The following is a 21,347-nucleotide window of genomic DNA, read 5'->3' on the forward strand; positions in this document are numbered from 1 at the left end:
CATTCACACATCTAGAAGCACCGCGCACCATCTGGAGACCATCTCCATCTGTCCGGGAAGGCCTGGGTCAAAGCTACTCTGAAAAGCAGAAGTGTGTGTCTCATTCAGAAATGTTTGCAAGCATTAGTTTACCTTGGATTCACTGGAATTATTTTGTTAGCTCATTTCTCCTCCCTGCCACCTACGGCTGTACACAATTTATGTTTATATTCAGATCAGTTGACATCAACTTTTAAAACAGTAGTAGTTTTTTTTTTCTCCCTTAAAGCTATGGAACCCTATGTTGAAGACGGAGTAAAAGACGTAAATGCCAAACTGCCCAGGTTGATTACACAGGATGGGTAGGAGCTGGGGGAGGGAAAAGCCCTGCCCACTCCCCTTCCCCTTCCTTTCTTCCCTGTTGCTCTATGCAGACTCCAATGGGGCATAATTTAAAAATAACCTTTTAAATATATTTTATCAAGACAAATTTGCATATAACAAAATACATTTTGATGAGTTTGGGCAAATTTATAGACTCATGTAAGGCACAATTTGATACCACTGGCTAGCTCTGGCCGGGTAGCTCAGTTGGTTAGACCGACATCCCCAATAAGCCAAGGTTGTGGGATCAATCTCTAATCAGGGCACATACAAGAATCAACCAATGAATGCATAAATAAGTGGAACAGCAAATAGATGTTTCTCTCTCTCTCAAAAAAAAAAAAAAAATCAATCAATAATAATAATAATAATAAAAGTAACCACTGGCTTAGTAGATATAAACATGATGGAACAAATGTATATTTTTAAAGGGGGATCAACAGTAGTTAATACTCAAGCATGTTGTCCTAACCCCAGTGGTATGACATCATCACATTAAGGCCCTTCTACTATCTAACAAGTAATACTATTCAATTTAGTTTCACTTGGATTTCATAGAATAACACAACTTGAATTGAAAATAAAATTGAAGTGAAATGGAAAGAAATGCTCAATTTCCAGTTTTTTTCTTCTTTATAAGAAATATTAGCTCCTAAAAGATTAAGAAGAGATTTTTGCAAGTCATTATGTATTTTTTTGAACCAGATATTTTAATTTCATACATTGATTGACCCCTTCTAGAAAAGGTCAGTATAATAACATTCTGATACATTCTTCCATCTTCATTTCTTTTCTCCCCAACATTTTTTTTTTAGATTAAAAAAATATATATCTTTATTGATTTCAGAGAGAGGAAGGGAGAGGGAGAGAGAGACAGAAAGATGAGAGTCATTGATTGGCTGCCTCCTGCACGCCCCCTACTGGGGATCGAGCCCGCACCCCAGGCATGTGCCCTGACTGGGAATCGAACCTCGATCTCCTGGATCCTAGGTTGATGCTCAACCGCTGAGCCATGCTTGGCTGGGCTCTCTCCCCAACTTTCATACTCTTATTTTTGTATTGATGAGTTTGTAACATTAACATTCTCTTCAGTGACAGCCCAACAGTTTGTAGGGGTCTACATTTAGACGGATTTGATGTTCGCCAAAAGCCCTTTATATATGGCTTCTGTGTGCCTTTTTTTCTTGTTTTAATTCTCTTAAATGCCAGGATATCCCCGAGTAGTTTTTTTCTGAGAGATGCTCATGGGTACTGTGTTTCCTGATTTTTATGGGTTTGGGAAAGTCTGTTTTGCATATATACCAGAATGACAACTTCTTTGGAGATCAGATATCCTTGGGTTACACTCCTTTAGTCATTGCTCCTGTTTTCTGACATTAAATTTTCAGGTCAGTCCATCCCTGGTAGCTAATCTGATGTTGCTTGTCTCAACGCCTGAAGAAATCTTTTCCTTTTGAATTTCAATAGGTAGGCCAACAAGTGGCTCAGTGTTGGGTGTTCTCCCATGCAGAAGTTTTCTGAAACAATGTGTTTTTTAACTCTGTAGACTCACTTTTCTTTGTTTCAGGGATGGTCTCTCGAGTGTTTTTGTTTAATTTAACGGGTTTAATATCTCGGGGACACCATTTGTGATTATATTAGATAATCTTTAGTCTCCATTACCTATCTCCTTCGTTTTCCTTAGTTTTTTTTTAAACCTACATTTACTGTGATTACTCAAAACCTTGCTCTATGTTCGGAATTCAAGTTTTAGCTCTTTTTACTGTTTCCTTGCTGTTTTTACTTTGTTTTGTGGCTATGTTCTTTTGTCTCATTTTCTTTCAGCTCATTCTGCTTTTCACTTTCTTTTTTTTTTAATCACAGGATTTGAGCTCTTAATTCATCTTCTTAAAATATTAGTTTGTGGTATAAAGCACTTGTAGGCAATTTCTGTGTTTCTAGGGTTATTCTAAGTTGAGCCCTTTATCTGTTGTGTTTATGACCTTTTCCTTTTCTTTGAATTGTTAAAAAAGCAAGCATATTTGTAAAATTGCTTTGAAAATTTTTTTTCATTCTGCTGACATTTTATTTGGATTTTCTACTTTTTATTTGCTTTGAATCAGGATCCTCGACCTCTACAAATTTCTGAAACAAGCTTGTTCCCCTGTCTATTCCAGTTTGAGGGGTGGAAACATGTCTTCCCACTTTTCTGTTGGTGACCTAGCTGATGGCAGGGCGTGGAGGAGACAGGCTTCAACTGAGGCGATAGGCAGCCAGGACATTTGGGCTCTGCTTTTCTGAAATTTTGTTAACTATCCTGTACCAATTTTCCTCCATCCAGTTGCAGGATATATCTTCTTCTTGGGTGTGGGGGAAGGAATACTTTGAATTTGGAATTATTAACATATAGGATTAATCATCTAGACTGGGATTAAATAATTAGTCATGTGGATGGTTTAAGAGCCTTCCTCTGGCAATTAGTTATTGAAATCCATGGATCTGCTGGTAAATATTTGTTTTACTATTAAAAAAACTATGTGTTCACTTCATCAGGCATTGAGGTTTCCTTTTTCACCTGTATGTCTCTACTAGCCTCTGCATTTTAAATGTTGAAAATAATTTTTATATTAAATAATTTCAAAAGTTGCAAGAATAGCTTTCTAAGCCATGTGAGAGCAAATGCCCTGGAGCTTACTTTCCTGATGTGAGCATGAAGATTCCCCTTCCTGCTTCTTTCATTCTACTTGGTCTATTGAGACTAGTAAAAAAACAAATACAAGGAAAAACAATAACTAGAAAAATAATACTGTAAAATTAATATTTATTTCCCAAAGTTCAATAGTTTACTTCTAATTCCCATTATCTTTGGGAAATGAATAGAAAAGTTATGTTTTAAATTCTTGTTCTCTGATCTTATTACCTCTATACTTCTGGTGGCTACTGGACAGAACCTGTTAACTAGCAAAATGGTAGGTAAGGCTACTGGTGGAGATCTAGTATATCTAGATTTTTGCAGGGCATCTGATAAAACCTTTCTTAATGTCTGTTATTTAAGTGGCAGGATGGAGGTGTGTGTACAGGGTGATTAGGCAACTAGAACCATAGCTGTTGGGACAAACATTTCCTGAAGAGTAATGTGGTTCTCAAATCAGAGGGAAGCCTGGTCACAATGCTTACTTCCGACCCTATGCCGTGCAATCCTTTCATTGAGTCTAGAGAAACACAAAAGACTAGCTTGGAAAGTGTGTAGCAACAGAAACTTGGGAATGCAGACTATCTAACTGGATGGTAGCGTGAATGCATCATTGCTTGAAAGATATTATTTTCAAGTGATAAGTCCAAATTAACAAAATGAAAATTTGCATATAGATATTTATAATTTGGGTTGCCCGGTGTACGAAAGCATTTGTATTTGGGAGGAACCCTAAGAAAACAATAGGGAAGCACTATGGAGGAAAAATGGGCAGTTAGCTCCCTGGGAGCATGAGCCAGGACAGGACCTAAGCACAGCCAATCAAATACTGTCACCTGGGACTTTATATCCTGAGGGGGTGGCAACAAGGCTCAGGTCAATTAGGGTCTCTTCAGGGTGGCTCGGAGGGGAAGAGAATCTGGAAGGGCGAGGTGCACAGTGACAGCAAAACTTAGCACAGGCTGGTAGGCATCCTGGGTGCCGGCACCAGGCGTGGGGCACTGAGTGCCTTGCTGGCGAGTGGCATGTCCTGAGCAGCATGTTCCTGTGGTGACAACTCATCTGAGCCTTGCCTCCCTTGTCCTATCTGATCCATTTCCACCTTTCTTTGATTCTAGAAGCTACCAGATACCCATCCAGTACATTCCATTTCTGCCTAAGGAACCATCGTTGGTTTCTGTTATTTACAATCAAAGACCTTGACAAGTACAACATATCTGAATTCAGGATCCAAAATTCAACCGAGAAGACCTGGTTATTGGCCATTAATGTGGAAAAGACCTAGGACTTTTAGTGCACTGTGAGGTAATGGGTGCCAGCAAAGCGGCTACAGCGGGCAGGACAAAAAAGGCCAGAGCCTACTTCATTCTGCTGCTCTTGTTAACTGCAACTAGAGTATATTTAACTGCTCAAAGGGTTTTATTTTAATGCAGACAGGGACAAATTAAAGTGTGTACAGTTGGTGTTATGTTACCACTGCAATAATTTCATGAAAATGTAACGGTACAAAGACAGATGCAAAGTGGCCTTAAAAATAGAACGACACCCCCCACACACGTTCTTGGCTCTGGGTGTGTATTACAAAGAGGGAGAGAAAGTGAGAGCTGAAACTTTCCAGATGGGCCAAGGATGAGAAATGAGTGCTTTTGGACACTAACTTCTATCACTAGTAGAATGAGCCCAGAGGGACCATTTTCTGGGCTCCAACCAGACTAGAAAACACTTTCCTCTTAGGGGCACTTATTTGTGAGGTGCAGATATCTTCTTCCCCCAAAGTGCTCGTAAACTAACTAGTGGGACCAGAGATTCCAGATGACCCATTGTCTCCATCAGGGAGGAAATACAAAATCTAAATGTACTGAAATGTTCTAAAGTGTACTATTGTATTCTTGCTTTTCCTCTGGTTGCCAATGTGTTCAAATGAGTGATAAACCCCAAACCCTGTCCTTTCTTTGCAACATCATAATAAATCTAAGTCCACTTCTATCCTCAGAGTGTCCCTGAGGAGGATGTCGATTTTTAAAAATTTTTTAGACTCACTTGAGGACATTTTTTCTATTGCTTTTCAGGGAGAGAAAGAGAGAGCAACATGGCTGTGCGAGAAACACATTGGTTTCAATTGGTTGCCTCCGCACGCACCCCAACCAGGGCCGGGGATCGAGCCTGCAACCGAGGTATGTTCCCTGGGCCAGAACCGAACCCGGGACCCTTCAATCCTCGGACCTATGCTTTAACCACTGAGCCCAACTGGCCAGGGAGAGAATGTTGATTATTTTGAATTAACTATTTCAAGTAAGAAATAATAAATGTATCTTTTGAAAAATATGTTTTTATTGATTTCAGAGAGAGGAAGGGAGAGGGAGAGAGAGAGATAGAAGCATCAGTGATGAGAGAGTCATTGATCGGCTGCCTCCTGCACGCCCCCGACTGGGGATCGAGCCCGCAACCCGGGCATGTGCCCTGACCGGGAATCGAACTGTGATGTCCTGGTTCCTGGGTTGATGCTCAACCACTGAGCAACACTGGCCAGGCTAATAAATGTATCTCATCTGTGCATATATTACTTGCATATTTCTTCCATCTTCTATGTAGAATGTAAAAATTAAAATGTTTGAGGATATTTTATGAGAAATCAAAACCTCTGAAGGTAGTTAAACTCTTTGCTAGCTTATATGTAAACTGGTTCTACCACTCCCAGAATCCACTAGCATCAAGAATGGAGAGAAATGGAGAAATGGAGGCCTCTCCGCCTTCAACTCTCCTTGGCAGAGCACGCAGGACCAAGGCTTCCCCTTGGGAAATACAATCTGGGAATTCAATACTGGCAGAATTTGGAGAGCCAAACAAGAGCTTCATTCAGGCCCATGAGGGTTTCTACAAATAATGCTGCTGTGAGAATCTTCCTGACTACTGAGCATGCATATTAACCAGCTTAACTTTTGTTCCTTGTTTTTAGTTATGGCAAATAATCTGGGTCAAGCCATTCGCCCTTCTCCCTGTCCTGTCTTGTGATACATATTTCTACAAAGTCTGATGGAGGCTAGTGGAGCAACCTGCACCAATAGGACAGGCTGTGAGCTCCTTCAGGTCGGGGGTGGGAGCAGTGGGAGAGGGAAGCTTGGCTTAATGAGTTTTCTCTCTCCATCACTTAAGACAGTCAGAGCACCAAGTAAAAAGCTGTTAGACTGAATTGAATGAAAAGAAACAGAACTAACTGTTTCATCATAATATCAAAATGACACACAAGGAATATCTGCTAGGTTGCTAAGGAATTAGATGAATAGATACAGAAACTTTTTGGCAGGGATAGAAGCTAGGGATGTATTTTTCCTTGATCTTCAGATTATAGCTTGGCTCATTGTATAATAATTTATTAAGAAATAAGGGAACAGAGGAAGGCCATTTTAAAGAAAGTCAATAAGAACAGCATATTTTTACTCCGATTGTTTTATTAGATTTGTTGCTTAGGAAAAATTAATTGCCAACAATTCCAAAATCAAAAGCAACAAGACAGTTAAATTTATAATTATATTTACCTAAAAGAAAAAAAATGAGAGCTTCATTGCACTTCTCTTCACTAAAATTTAATTCTCCCCCTTTGAAAAAATAAAAAAACCAACAAAGTTACTAATTAAACCATTTTTAACCCTTTGCGGTCATATTAAATTTGGACATGAGTGTCGTACTGGTAGGAATTAATTTCCATTGAAAGAGCAGTGATACATAACATGCAAGATTATGAAGGATAAACAAGAGAAATTATGAACTGATACATGAATGGAGTTAAGATTCGTATGGTTCCTTGCTGTGGTGGCTGAGAGCAGACATACAACCGCAAAGGGTTAATGGAGAAAGCACACATACTAAAAATAGAAAATGGATTAATAACCACAGACATAGGGGAAATTAAAAGACTTCTAAAAGCTAATTTTGCTCAGCTCTATGCAAATAAAAATTTTTAAGTGCACAAAATGGATGTCTTTCTCATAAAATATTAATTGCCAATGTCATCCCCAGAAGAGATAGACAAAACACAGCAATTACGATGACTTTTGTCAACTTCCCTACAAAAATAAACACATAAGTAATGCCCTAGTCACATAATTTTACTAGTAAATTCTACCAACTTTTAAGTAATAGATGACACCAAGTGTTCTAAAAACATGTAGAAAAGAAGGAAACCTGCATGCCTCATGAGGAAGCCAGACTATAACTGATACCAAAACTCAAAAAAGGTAAAACAAAACATAAACCAGAGACAAAAAGCACTTATGAATATGAATGCACAGATGCCAAGGAGTGTATTGGCAGATAGATTCAGCATCACACAAAAAGAATAGCACACCATGATAAAGATTCATGTAAGAAATCCAAAGATGATTCCACCTTAGGGGATATATCCATATACTTCACCATATTAGTGTTTAAAAAGAGAAAAGTTGCCCAGCTGGGCATGGATCAGTGGTTGAGCATTGACCTAGGATCCAGGAGATCGAGGTTCGATTCCTGGTTGGGGCACATGCCCGGGTGGTGGGCTCGATCCCCAGTTGGGGGGGGCATGCAGGAGGCAGCCAGTCAATGACTCTCTCATCATTGATGTTTCTATCTGTCTCCCTCTCCCTTCATCTCTCTGAAATCAGTAAAGATATATTAAAAGAAAAGAGAAAAGTCATATAATTATTTCCATAAATGCTGAAAAAGAATTTGAAAATTTCAATCATTCTTGATTGAAACACTTAAATATGTATACATATATTATATTATATGCATGTGATACAACCAGAAAATTGATGCTGCATAGGGAAATACCAGGATCACTACCTTTACCATTATAATCAACCATCATTGTTCTAGAGTTAGCAACCTACACAATTAGACAACAGAAATAAATAAGAGGTATGAACATTGGATTTTAAATATAGAGTTAGGATTAATCATTATTTATAATTAATATAATTACACACCTGAAAAACTCAAGAAAGTCACCTGAAAAACTATGACGAATAACACTAAGGTAATTATAAACAAAGTAAATATAAAAAAAACGCATTAGTATTCCTATTAGGAAAGCTATATGGTTGCCAATGTTTAACTAACCTTTGTTTGGCTCACAGAATCGAATATTTCACATGGGTCAGCCTAACATATACAAATAACAACCACCCAGAAAACACAACGGGTAAAAGGGGCCATATATAATGGTCGCGAAAAGACAAACTACTTCAGGATAAAATGAAATAATGTTCACAATCTATACAAATAACACTTTCAAAAACTCTAAGGGACACAAACCAAAACTTAATGGAAAAGCACATTCTTTTCTTAGGCCAAGGGCTTCAATATCAATAAAGATATCTTCCTCCTCCCAATTAATCTAGAAATTGGACAATGTCAATGAAAACACCAAGAGGAATTTTTTAGAAGTAGAAAGGCTGATTTTGAAGTTCTTATTGGAAAACAAAACAAAACAAAAAAACCTCAAAGTAATAACTGAGAACCTTACTTTAAAAAAAAAAAAGGAGAAGCCCTGGCTCGTGTGGCTCAGTGGTAGAGTGTTGGCCCGCGTGCCAAAGGGCCTTGGGCTCGATTCCCAGTCAAGGGCATGTACCTGGGTTGTAGCTTCATTCCCTGGCCCCATCATGGTGTGTGTGGGAGGCAACCAATGGGTGTGTCTCACATCGATGTTTCTCTCTCTCTCTCTCTCTCCCCTCTCCCCTGTCCCTCCCTTCCACTCTCTCTAAAAATCAATGGGGAAAAAATCCTCAGGTGAGCATGAACAACAACAAAATAATAAATAAATAAATAAATAAATAAATAAATAAATAAATAAATAAATAAGTAAATAAAATAAAAGTAGTACAATTAGGGGAAAGCAGCCCTAGGAGACAGCATAACATTATAAAACTATCACAACAGTGTGCTTTGTGAATGAAGCCAATGGAATCGATTGCAGAATCCAGAAATAGACGTATACATGAACCATTTTAGCATGATAAAAATGGCATTTTAATTAAATAGGGGAAGGATAGATCATTCAGTAAAAAAATGTTTCAACAGTTAACTGAGTATGTGAAAAAAATACTTCACTCTATATACCAATATAAATTTGAAGTAGATCAGCAGATTTAAGTGTCAACAAACTGATTCATAAAAGTACCAGAAAAAACAATCATGGAAAAATTTTTATGAGTAAATACTTAGGAATTTCTTTGGAGAGAGAATTTAAGAAGTTCTTTGGAGGAAGCAAGTATTTAAAAAAAAAAAAAATCTCAGGAAAGTCCTAAGAAGTCTGACTTCCTAGTTAAGAACTGGACTAGGTTAGCCTAACCCCCTAAAGGAAGGAAGGAGTGGGGAATCCCAAGCACCCCTATGTGCCTGCTAATGCTGTTGATAAGTAAATGTATTGCCTACTTCATAATCTCGCTGTGCAGGCTTTGAGTGGAGGGAGGTATAATCTGGATGTCGGTCGGATTATTTTCTCCTTTGAAATTCAAAGGAAATTAGCTCAAGCTCTTGGGTCCCTCCTCAGGGAAATTTGGGCATTTAATTTAAGCATTTTCCAATCACCTCTGGATTTGGAGAATTGATTTCTCAACTGTTTTGCCCTACTACATGCTTTTACTATTACATTGCTTTCTCCCAAGTGAGGAATATCAGCCCTTCCCCCTTGTTCCCCTTAAATTATCATTCACACAGGCACCTGTCCGCAGGGCCACCTTTTCAGAAGGCTGCTTGGTTTCCACTTCCCTTGGAGACCCTTTTCACATCCCCCTACCTTAAATTTACCTGGGCTCTAGGGTTCTCTCCTCCTCAGCTCAGTTCTCTTTACATCCAGAACTATTCTGATCTTTTCCAGGCCTGCCTTTGAATACCCCAAAACTCCTTAGTGTGTTTAATGAGCAGTGGCTCCTCTAAGGGAGGAGCCTTGGGCCTGCGAGGTGAAGTCCTGGCAAAGGCTTTGTGTGTGGCTTTTGTGTGAAATTGGGAGCAGATATTCCTCCACTGGTAGAAATTATTGTTCCATTGTCTTGAGAAGGCAGAAGTGGCTACGGTCAGGTGTAACCTTCTATAACTTGCTGCTTCTCCATCACAGAAAGAACGAACCCAATTTCACAGCCGCCTGGGTACATTTCCCCCCTTGCCCAACATTTTTCGCCCCAGGAAAGAAACAAACAATTCAAATGCAAAGCAAAAGAAAACAGCAAACTCACTGTGGAGTTCCCAGGTCCTCGAGAAAGCGCTTGATCTAAATCCCCGTGAGTGTATTTAAATCCCGTTTCTCCAGTGTTCGGGCCCCTCCAAGCCTAGGATTCACGGGCAAGTGTTATGATTTTAAAAGTTATTTCAGTTATTAGATTGACTTACAGCCATGTCTGGGCCAACAGTTGTTACTGAAGTTCTTTCAGAAGACTGGGAGAGTTACATCACCCTACTTCTAAAGATCCCAAGCCTTTATTTCTCTAAATGTCAGGGACACTTCTTCCTATTTCTTACATTCTACAATCTCCCAATGCCTCATATGCCCAATACTCTCAAAAGGAGGAGGAACATTTACATTCCATGGTATTTAGACTGTGATATGTAGGTTTATTGTTTGTTGTTTCTTAAAAACATACAAAAGCTCTTTGGGATAGGCAACTCATGCATACAATTAAAAATTTAAAAGGCACAAAAGACTACAGAGCTAAAAGGGAGTCTCCCTCCCCGCTCCTGTCCCTCAGTTATCTAATTCTAATTTGCAGAGAAAACCACGAGGATTAGTTGATCTTTCAGAGGTATTTTATATTACCCCTCACCCATAATAGTATACATTCTATATACTCCACACTCCACATTCTATACATACTGTTCTGCATTCTGGTTTCCACTTAACCATATAGCCTGAGGATTGTTTCACACCTGTGCTTGATAGAACTGCCTTATCTTTAACTTTTTTAAACTTTAAGCTGCATATCATTCCACTTCATGGAGGTAACATCATTTATTTAATTATTCCCAATCGGTGGCCATTTACATTGTTATAATCTTTTGTTGTCACCAATTCGGCAATGAATTACTTCATATGTAGGTCATTTAGCATGCACGAGAATATCTGAAGGATAACTTTGTAAAAGCAGAATTGCTGAGTTCAAGGGTATGGGCATTTTCCACTTTAATAGCTGTTGCCAACCTGCCCTCCAAAGGGGTTTCCTGTCTCCACTAGTGAACATCTGAGGGTCCCTGTTTCCTACTACTTTGACCAACAGAGTATGTTATCAAGCTTTTTGAACTCAGGCATTCTGATAGTTGAGAAGTGGTATCTCGTACTTTCAATTTAGGTTCTTTTCACGGAGTGACTTAAAATGTCACCTTCATATACTAAATCTGTCTATTTGATGCATTTCTGGTTGTTCTTGTTTACTCCTTTGGTCTCTCTGGTCTTTTCATTCACTATTACCTTATCACAGCAGCTCCTTGCTGTGTCTTACTCTACAGTAGACATAATCACCTATATTCTTCTTCTTTCTCCTAAGAAACTTCCTGGATATTCTCGTTTCTTTCTATATGAATTTGAGAAAGTTTTTCTGGCTTCAAAAAAACATCCTGTTGCATTTTTATTGAGATCACACCATATTAATAGATTATTTAGGAATACTGTTGCTCACTTGCTAAAGCTTCTCATTAAAGGCTTACCATTTCTTGTCCATATCTTTTGAGTCATGTCTTCCTTGTGCTTAAAACATCTTAAATAAAATGCTTTATTAATTCTTCACAGCATCTTTGGAAACAGGGAAGACAGAAGATAAGGGATTAGCCCGAACATAGTTGAAAGAAAGTCCTAATCCAGTTTTACATCTGGTATTTGATAATGCCTCACCAGTAGGTTTCAAGCAAATTCAAACACAAAACAAACTTTGAAACCAAGGATTACATTTTCTCATAGCAAAAAGCTAGCCATCTGCAAGCACAATTCTGCAGTACCTCTTGGATCATGATCTGTGGCCAAGCACTGTTGAAGGCATTTCGATCATTGAGTAATAATCTCAAAAGACTTTTGAAACCAGAATTGGCTTGAATGCTGTACAATGACACCCAGGATCCTGGCCTATTTCCCAAAATTCTTTTTTGGTTTTCTAGCAAGTTTGGTCATGCTTGGGAACTCGCTGAATATGGTACTTGGACCAGTGACTTCCTGAATGGGACATTGGGATCAATGGCATTTGTCTGCCCAAGGGTTTTAGGACTATAATTTTTAACATACTGCAGTTCCTTACTGAACTGGTGCCCAGGCAGCCCTGGCACAGGGTGCAGGCAGGAACGGCAGTTTGTGAATTGGTTATGGAAGGCAATGATCTTAAAAATGTTCTATTACAAATAAGGAGTTACATACTTACATACCTGGGCATACTGGCATTGCTGCTGGAGGGTGGTCAAGTCTTTAAATAAATAGCTAATGGATTTAAAAGCTATCTTTGTGCCACTCACTAAAGGTCAGCCAGACTTGATAAACAGTTGGTTATCTGCAGCAATCTAGGCACTTCCTACCATCACCCTGGTTCAGGTAATACAGGGAGAGTGGAGAAAGAGCCTGCATTAGTTACTGAATTACTTAGGACACACGTATGTGTTGACATACGTCTGAGGGCATTTTTGGATTGCATTTTCACAACAAGTATTGTTTTCATAATTGTGTTTCAGTCAACATGTTTCTTCTCAATGCCATGTGTAATTAAGAGCCTATTTGGGTAAAGTATTTTTAAAATGTATAGCAGTATGATATAGGTAACGTCTGAGGTTTTTGCTACCACATAAATGAGAACATTCTTTAGCTGGTTCCTCTGCAACAAAAAGACTACTGTGTTCTGAACTGGAATGTTATGCAAGAATCCAAACAGCATAGTTTACTGAATGCTCAGCCTGTTTAGTGCCATACCAAAAAGTAGGACAAAGGCTAAACGCAAAAATGTGGGGCAAGTTTTAAGCAATGAAGTTAAAGGCATATGGATGATGAAATATTTAATTATCGAGGCAGAGACTAGGCTGTAAAATCTAACTATAAAAGTACAGAGATGAGCTGTGAATGGGACAGCTGTTTGATTCAGTGATCTCACTGGTTCGCTGAGCATTAAGAGTGTTGCCAGAATCATGAAATTAGACCCCTCCAAACAGAACGGTGATGGTGTCGCATATCACTTGCCTTGTATTTCCACTATAATGGCAACACCTTAGGCCATAAATATTAACGACTTATACAGGAGAAATTAACGGTGAGGCAAAAGGAGTAGCAAAAGAAAACTGTTACAGTAAACGAGGTATATGGCATTTTCAAGCCTAGACAAATAACATAACACAAACTTTATGGTTCTTATATTAATAAGATTTTGTATCAACCAAGTCATGAGACATACTTTTTACAAACAGGCCTGTGCTCCCGAGTCTTAAAATTTACCTTAAGTATAATTAAGTTCTGAGGTCACAGGACTCAACAAATCTCAGATGAGTAGAAACCTGAAATGGAAAACATGATTTAAACTAAAGGGAATTCCAGTTTCTCTTGATGACAGTTTTTTATTTCCCTAGGGGCCCTGTGTGGCTGAGAACTGAGTGCCTTTGTATATATGAATTATTCTAGAGAACTGTCTGAAAGGTTTCAGGGTCTGAATTCTGGAAAAGACGGGGATTATGACAGGTTATAATACAGGGTATATTCTTAAACCTGGGGAATGTGGACTGACCATTCCCGAGACTATTCTACTCCTGGGTGAGAATATTTAGCTGCTGTCTGCACTGAAAGGAACTCAGATAAGATTACATTCATTGGGCAACTCACTTGTCAAGACACCAGCCATTCTGCTCATAGCCCAGACGGAGGCCACGCAGGATGTGATCACATTGGCTTATTCCTCTCGAGAAATATGCTTGTTTCTCTCCCACTTGCAGGCACTGTGGTTGTTTCCCCAGCAATCGAGACCACCAGCAGAGGAATTACCGAGAATTCTGAGTTACAATCCTCAGGCCTCTCCCTAGGGATGTGTATGTGGGGTCTGGTCCCAAGGCCCACCTAGAATGCTCTCCCCACACTGCTGGGGTAGGAAGCCGAGCGCAGGCTCAAGCTCTGGCACACGGCTGCGCCACCATCAGCTGGCAGCTGTGTGACCAGGGTCCCTTTACCCGAACCTTTCTGTGCCTTGCTTGGTTTCCTTGTTGAAAACGAAGGCCTAACTACAATGTTTACCTCATAGGGGTACTGTGCACATTAAACGAGGAAACACATCGACAGCCTCTAGAACAGCACCGGGTTGGATAGATAGCAAACTGGTCAATGTTAGCAGTGACTTTAATCGAAGCCACATGATGGGCGATTTTATCCATCTGGCAAGCCAGCAAGCTGCCACCTGTGTACATAGAGGGGAAAATCAGCAGAGAAACCTTTGAAACAGGTAGCAGCAGCAAATCTTCACAGCCATGCGTGCCATTGAGAAAAATTCCCAGGATTTGAGGTGTCAGAAACAAATGCCCAACTTGGTGTTCTCTGAGGAGCAGGCTCAGGCAGCCCCCAAACAAGATGCCTGTTGCTCCCATTGCCCAGGTAACTTCCACGGGCTGACTCCCGACTAGTCCTTGCCCTGCGCTGGGCTGTGGTGTTCTTTCCCCACAGAAGTTATCTTTAGTACATGTGGTCAGTGACTCATTAGAGGCAAAAGTTTCGTGTAAGGACAGATCTTGGGGTGCATTTATATGTAGGTACAAACTGGTGATCTCTAGCCTCCAAAAAGGTTGTGGACCCAAAGTTAATGGCTATTTGAAACTTAGAATACAGTCTCTTCTTTATAAATAAAACAAAACATGTTAGTGTCTCTCACAAAGGCACATTAATTGACCAACTCTCACTTCCCATGAATGTTGTTTCTTTCTTTGCCTGTCTTTGCTTCCATTACGTTCCAGGTGCAGAGAGGGTAAGTCCTAAGTTACTGTCTGGTAGAGAGAGAAAACAGTCTACAGCTGGAAGGAACTGGAAAAGCACTGGGGATCCCCCCATCCCAATTGTGAATGCAGTGATTACTTCAAAATAAAAGTTCAATAAATGGGGGGAAAGAGCAAATTCAGGGGTGAGAAGACAGCATGTGCAAAGGTAAAGAGCTGTGAACACACCTGGTTCTGTTTAGGGAACAGCTTATGGCAAGAGAAGGAAATCCTTCCTGGTCTCTGTAGGAAGCTGTCACTGAGTCACTGTGGGGCACAGGTTGGGAAGTTCCTGTAAGTCTAAATATCTAGTTAGGCATTTTTGGTTGGCACAGGTAGAACAGTCCTTTGAAACAGCACGCCCAAGTTCAGGTCCATCCTGACGGATACTTCATGCTCTTCCGCTGCATCGCGTCTAACAGCTATTTTACCTTGTGCTTTCTTTGGTTGTCTGGTTCCAGGTAGTTTGCCTTTCCTCAAGGATTCTTCCAGTTCAGCAATTTCCATAAATTCTGGAACATACCTTTCCTACTAGAATGTAAACTCCATGAAAGCAAGAACTTTTCTGTTTTTAAAGTCATGCCCATTTCTAGTGCCTAGAATCATAGTACCAGTCCAGATACACATGGCAGAATAAACTGAAGCACCTACAACGGGGCGCCCTGTGGAAGGCCCAGTGATGATTAAGGTGCGCTCCCTACCGCTAAGGAGCTTGCAAAGGAGTCGGAATAAGACCTGTAATCAAACCCCAAACCAAGGCAAATGAGTGCAGTGCAACTATTGAGGTAAACATATAATGGTGGCGCTGCCAACTGAATGTATCTCCCACATTCACGAATCCCCGTGTCGTAGTGTTTGGAGGTGGAGCCTTTGGGAGGTGATTATTAGGTCATGAAGGTAGAGCCCTCCTGAATGGGATTAGTGCCCTATAAAAGGGACCCCAACGAGATACCTTGCGCCTTCTGCCTTGTGAGGTTGCAGTGAGAGGACAGTTGGCAGTGAGATGGAGGGCTCTCACCAGACACCAAGTTTGCTGGTGCCATGATCTTGGACTTCCCAGCCTCCAGAACTGTTTATAAGCCACCCAGTTTGTTTCTTTTTGCTATAGCAGCCCGAAGAGATGAAAGGAGGCTCACAAGCAATTATTCATCTCAGAGGACTGAAGAAAGGCTTCCTAAGGCACTGTCCTCAAGGGCAGAATTTCCATCAGGGGTAGGGAGGCTATTTTTGCTTAAATGATTACTAACTTGAACTCTTCTGGATCTAGGGGACAGATACCCATCTCAAAATAGCTGAAACTCATAAAAGGAAAGGGTAACTGGGAAATCTAGGGACGTTTGCTTCAGCTCCCCAGGACCTCTTGCCCTGTTCCCATGTGTGAACTGCGTTCTCCTCCATAGCATATGGACCAATCCATGTTGTGTAGGAGGAAGGGATGAAGTTTGGCCACAGATGACTCCATGCTCCTATCATACCACGTGCCACTGGATTATATTTATCCGCATATCAGGGCCAGCAAGTAAAATCTTATGGAAGGCCACTGCTTGGTCTGGTTTGGGTCATGCGCCCATCTCTGGGCTCCTCACTGGCTCACGGGGTGGGAAGTATAAAACTCATCACCTGGCTGTACACAGTGCTGTGACTGAGCTGTTAATAGGGACTTATACAAAGCAGGAAATAATTTTAACTGAGCAAAGTTGCACAAAGATTGTTAAAGGATCGGCAGCCCTATTAGAACCACATGGCGTGCCCAGGTCTAGGGCAATACTTCATAAGGAGATGGAGAGAGGACCCAAAAGGAGGAAGTTTGTTGGGCAGACAAAAGCAACAGGTAACCACTACAACAACTAAAATGCATGCACTCTTACGTGACATGCAGTATGCTGTGACAGAAATCTGACTGCTGAAGACAGGCAGTGGCAGATCAGGCCGGAGTCAAGTTGGACTGGGTTGGGGGGAACCTCCAACAGTAAATGCAGCTGTCAAAGGGCTTCAGCTGAGGGAACGCTGTAATCAGACCTGTCACCCTATTCCCTTCTCAGAAACAGCTTCTGGGCTTACTTTTCTGAAATGTCTAAGCCGTCAGACTATCATGAACACGCACCAAGTCTCCTTCCCTCTCCACGTTTGCCATTTCTTCCTCCCGTTCGTACACTGTCCCACCTCAATTCTGTGTGTAGTCCCTACATCCTGGCCCTTTATTTCCCAATCTAACACCATTTTGGGGAATGACTGTCTAGCACGGCAGTTCTTGGATTCTTAAAGCATACATCTAAAATTCCACTTTTCGGTCTGTCTGGCACCTCCCAAAGGGTGGAGATGGGAAGTTAAATGGAAAGGCAGCAACCGTCTCCATCTGCATGGGCCCTCGGGCTTGATTTCCTACTAGTCATTCCACATTCAGATTAGCCTGAGAACTGTGTCGTGAACCCTGTGCTGAGCAGCTGTGGATGGGTCACACCCAGTAAGACCAGAATGTGCGTCTTTCCTTACACATGCACTCCATCCTGTTCTCCAGGGAGCCACCACAGCCAGCAGCCCTCCTACGGGAGGTGTGGCGACCACACCTCATGAACAGGCAGATTTTAATATCAGCTATTCATGGACTCTCTGGGAGGATTAGGTTCCTAAGAATGCTTAGAACCCTGGCCGGTTTGGCTCCGTGGCTGGAGCGTCAGCCTGCGGGCTGAAGGGTCCCAGATTTGATTCTGGCCAAGGGCACGTACCTCGCTGCAGGCTCCATCCCTGGCCCTGGTCAGGGCGTGTGTGGGGGCAACCAACTGATGTGTCTCTCTCACCTCTCCTTTCTTTCCACTCTCTCCAAAATGCGATGGGAAAAAATATCCTCGGGTGAGGATTTAAAAAAAAAAAAAAAAAAAAAAAAAAGCTTAGGTCAGCCTATTCTCAGAGGCTGTTTACTATAGGGTGTAATTACTTGCTCTTGGTGAACAAGATGATAAATGGATCAATTTAAATAGAGAAACAAAGTGTAATCCAGAAAACTAAATTTACCTTACTGCCTTAAAATTATTCAGTGTGCATGTACTAGTTCCAACTGAGAAATAGAAACCAGACAATTCTAAAATCAAAGCTATGGTGTTTTGTTTTTTGCTATCCAAACTGATCACTGCAGAGAGAAAACAGGAATAATCCTTTGGTAAAACCCAGGAGTCTGAGAAATTTAACCTGCCTTGACTATTGAAAATGAAAGGTGCCCGGCCAGTGTTGCTCAGTGGCTGAGCATCGACTCATGCACAAAAGGATGCCGGCCCAATTCCCAGTCAGGGCACATGCCCGGTTGCGGGCTCAGTCCCGTGGGGGCTGCGCAGGAGGCAGCCAATGGATGTTTCTTTCTCCCTCTCCCTTCCTCTCTCTAAAAATCAATAAAAACATTTTAAAAAATTGAAAAAAACAAAACAAAATGAAAAGTAACAAAGGAAAGGAAAAAGAAAAAGGCCATTTTCTTAGTGTTCCCACAGTCACTGACAGCGTTTAGTAGTGTTAAGGAGAGTGAACATAAGAAAAGGTCACAGAAGCTGAGAAAACAGCTTAAGGGTCCCAGGAGAGTCACAGTGCCAGCAGCTTCTGAGAAATGTACCTAAGAGCCAAAAGCAAAACTCCCCAGCTCTCACTGGCAGAGTTTGTATTTATTATGACAGCCTTAGAACCAGAAAGTGGTTACACCTTTCTAACACGAAGCTCTCAGGAAATCAACTATTTTCAGAGATCAAGCAGAGGTGATAGGGGTGTGGGTGCAGTCAAGGGAAGGCATGAATGATGCTCACAGATATCTGACGTCTTCCAGGAGAAAGTGTTAAAGGTGAAGTATTAATATACTTGTTTTTCATCTTACTCCAACAGAAGACCAGATGTAAATTTCTAAAGAATAGCTCTCCAACATATCCTGACCACTGTAGGGTGGGGAGGAAGCAAGTTGCACTCTGTTAAGTATAAATGAAAAAACATAAGGTAACAGACAATACTAAGCACACTCCCACCCCTCGTCAAACACAAAGGCAGAGGAAAAGTTCATGCTAGTGATTTGCCAAGAGACTATTTTTGGGGAACGCGCACACACACGCACACACACATACACACCCCAACAGCAGCAGCAAAACCTTTTCTCCTATTCTCCAAAACCTACAGTACTTACATTTTAAAATTTCTATTAGTTAACCTATGTTGAAACTGTTTTAAAAGGGACCAGCTTGTAATGAATTGATAAAAGGCTACATATAAAGACTAGGAAAAGAATATTAAACATTTGACACTGTGCAACTTGTTTCCCTAACAAGTTTGAGTTTGTCACCAGAATGAAAAACCAGCAAAATATTTCCTGGGTCTTTTGTTCTAAAATTTTTTCGTCCTTTTGCTTTTCATCTTCCTGAGTATTCTGAATCTGAGACATGAAAGAAAATCTGTCTGGACCAGGTAGGGCACTTTTTTCAAAAGGGTCAGGGAACAAAGGGGACCCCCGGGGGTACTGAAGCCCAGAGGTATTTTGAGTTTGTAGCACCTGAAGCATCAGGTTACAAAGAGGGCTGGGGGCATGGGGAGGAGGCACAGAAAACAGAGGCAGTTTCTCCCTTCAGGATTCCCTACCTATCGGGAGAAGGAAGGCAACAGGCAGTGTGGTCTTCGACATAGTCGGGAACTGGGACTATGTTCTCATTCTGACTCTGTCTTTGGCTGGCCGTGTGATCTTACAGGGTGGGAGCGGTCACTTGTCAAATGAAGTAATCACAAGAAGGGATGAATCTCCGTAAAATAAAGGAATTAAATGTTACCAGCATTTCTCTAAGTATATTCCAATTTTAAAAAGGCCTGGTTAAATAAGCTTAGAAAAACTCCCCTTCCTCCACCCCCCAAAGTACCAGGTAGATTCACACTGCATTTAGTGTATGAAAGGCTCCCAAAGCCTTGCCATAAAGAAATCTTCAATTCGACATTTCCCAACTTATTTTCTGAGAGGACATCTGTTAACATCTGCAGACCAAGCTTTGGAAAATGATCTCTGTAGCCCACCCCGCTCTCGAATTCTGCTGTTAATGATACTCTTCCTTAGAGATGCCACCTCGTCCCTCCTCTTCTGCTGTGTAGTCTTACACTGAATCCCTGGGCTGAACCTAACATACTGCCCATTCACTTTCCTCTCCATGACCTTCATGCTATTTAAATGCTCGTGTGAAACTAAAACAGGGTTGGACTAAATGACCTCTAAAATTTGTACAAACACTAAAATTTGAAGAGTTTTTTGAAAATGATCACAAACATCCACTAAAGTATGAAACAGGACATACATAACCCAGCTGTTCCCATCCCAGCACTAACGTTCGCTAAATGAGACTTCTGAGATGAAATTCTATATCCTGCCATTCTGTATACTACTCTAAGGTCAATACTATAAATATTTCCTTGGCGATTTCCTTCTCCCCTAATGCAAAAGGAGGAATGAGGGAGACAGTGTGGGAGTTCCCTAGACCCATCCTAGAGGTAACAGAGTTAAGAGTTCAATGGGGATGCTTCCTGCCAAATGTGTTCTTTGCAGGTAAATGATAGTAAAATGTTAGGGGCCTAGATGTACTGCCCACACCTAACCACAAAAATATTCAATACATATGTTTCCAATTCAGCCAGAGTACCATCCCATTGCTGGCAGAGGCTGAGGCCCAGCGATGGCAGCAGAGTAAGGATAAGAGACAATTTGAGACTAACTGCAGAAGTCAACTATTCAACACTCAGTTTAGTCAAATTCTAGTTCTTTCTCCATTGTCTGAGTGTCATGTCCTTTTTTTACCTCTGCCCTGACCTTCTTTAACATCGTGCTTCTTCTTTACCCCTATTTCCATGCTAACAGAAGATTAAAAAACAATAGTAAGATACACTCAAATTAGTTTCCTCAATTGTCCCAATGCCTTATTAGTAACCAAAAAGAAATAGTAACCAACCTAACTAATCAGAAAGCAATTCAACAATCTTCCCTCTATCACAGGCCTTACCATGAAACCCCTAGGAGGGGTCTGGCTCCATCGCAGTGCCTGGTGGCACTGGCTGGGGCACTGCACTGATGGCTTTTCTTTTCCTGTCTCCTCTTCGTGGGAACCCAAAGCTGGGATGTGGTGTGTTAAATCAATGCTTGTAGAGCAGGATGCTTCAGGACTTAACAGAAATACAGTGAGGGAGAGAATGGGCATGAACGTTTACACCCCACTGCCTGAGGGCTTCCATAGAACATGTTCAGTGAGAGAATTTTCAAGGGCTGACAGGTGCAGTTTGATAGAAAGAAATGAAACAAAAGATTCCTACAGCTTGCTTCACACATAAAGGAGTACTTTCCGGAAACAGTACATTTTATAATTATGTTATAAAA

Source organism: Miniopterus schreibersii (genome assembly GCF_964146895.1).
Source record: "Miniopterus schreibersii genome assembly, chromosome: 1".
NCBI classification, from domain to species: domain Eukaryota; kingdom Metazoa; phylum Chordata; class Mammalia; order Chiroptera; family Miniopteridae; genus Miniopterus; species Miniopterus schreibersii.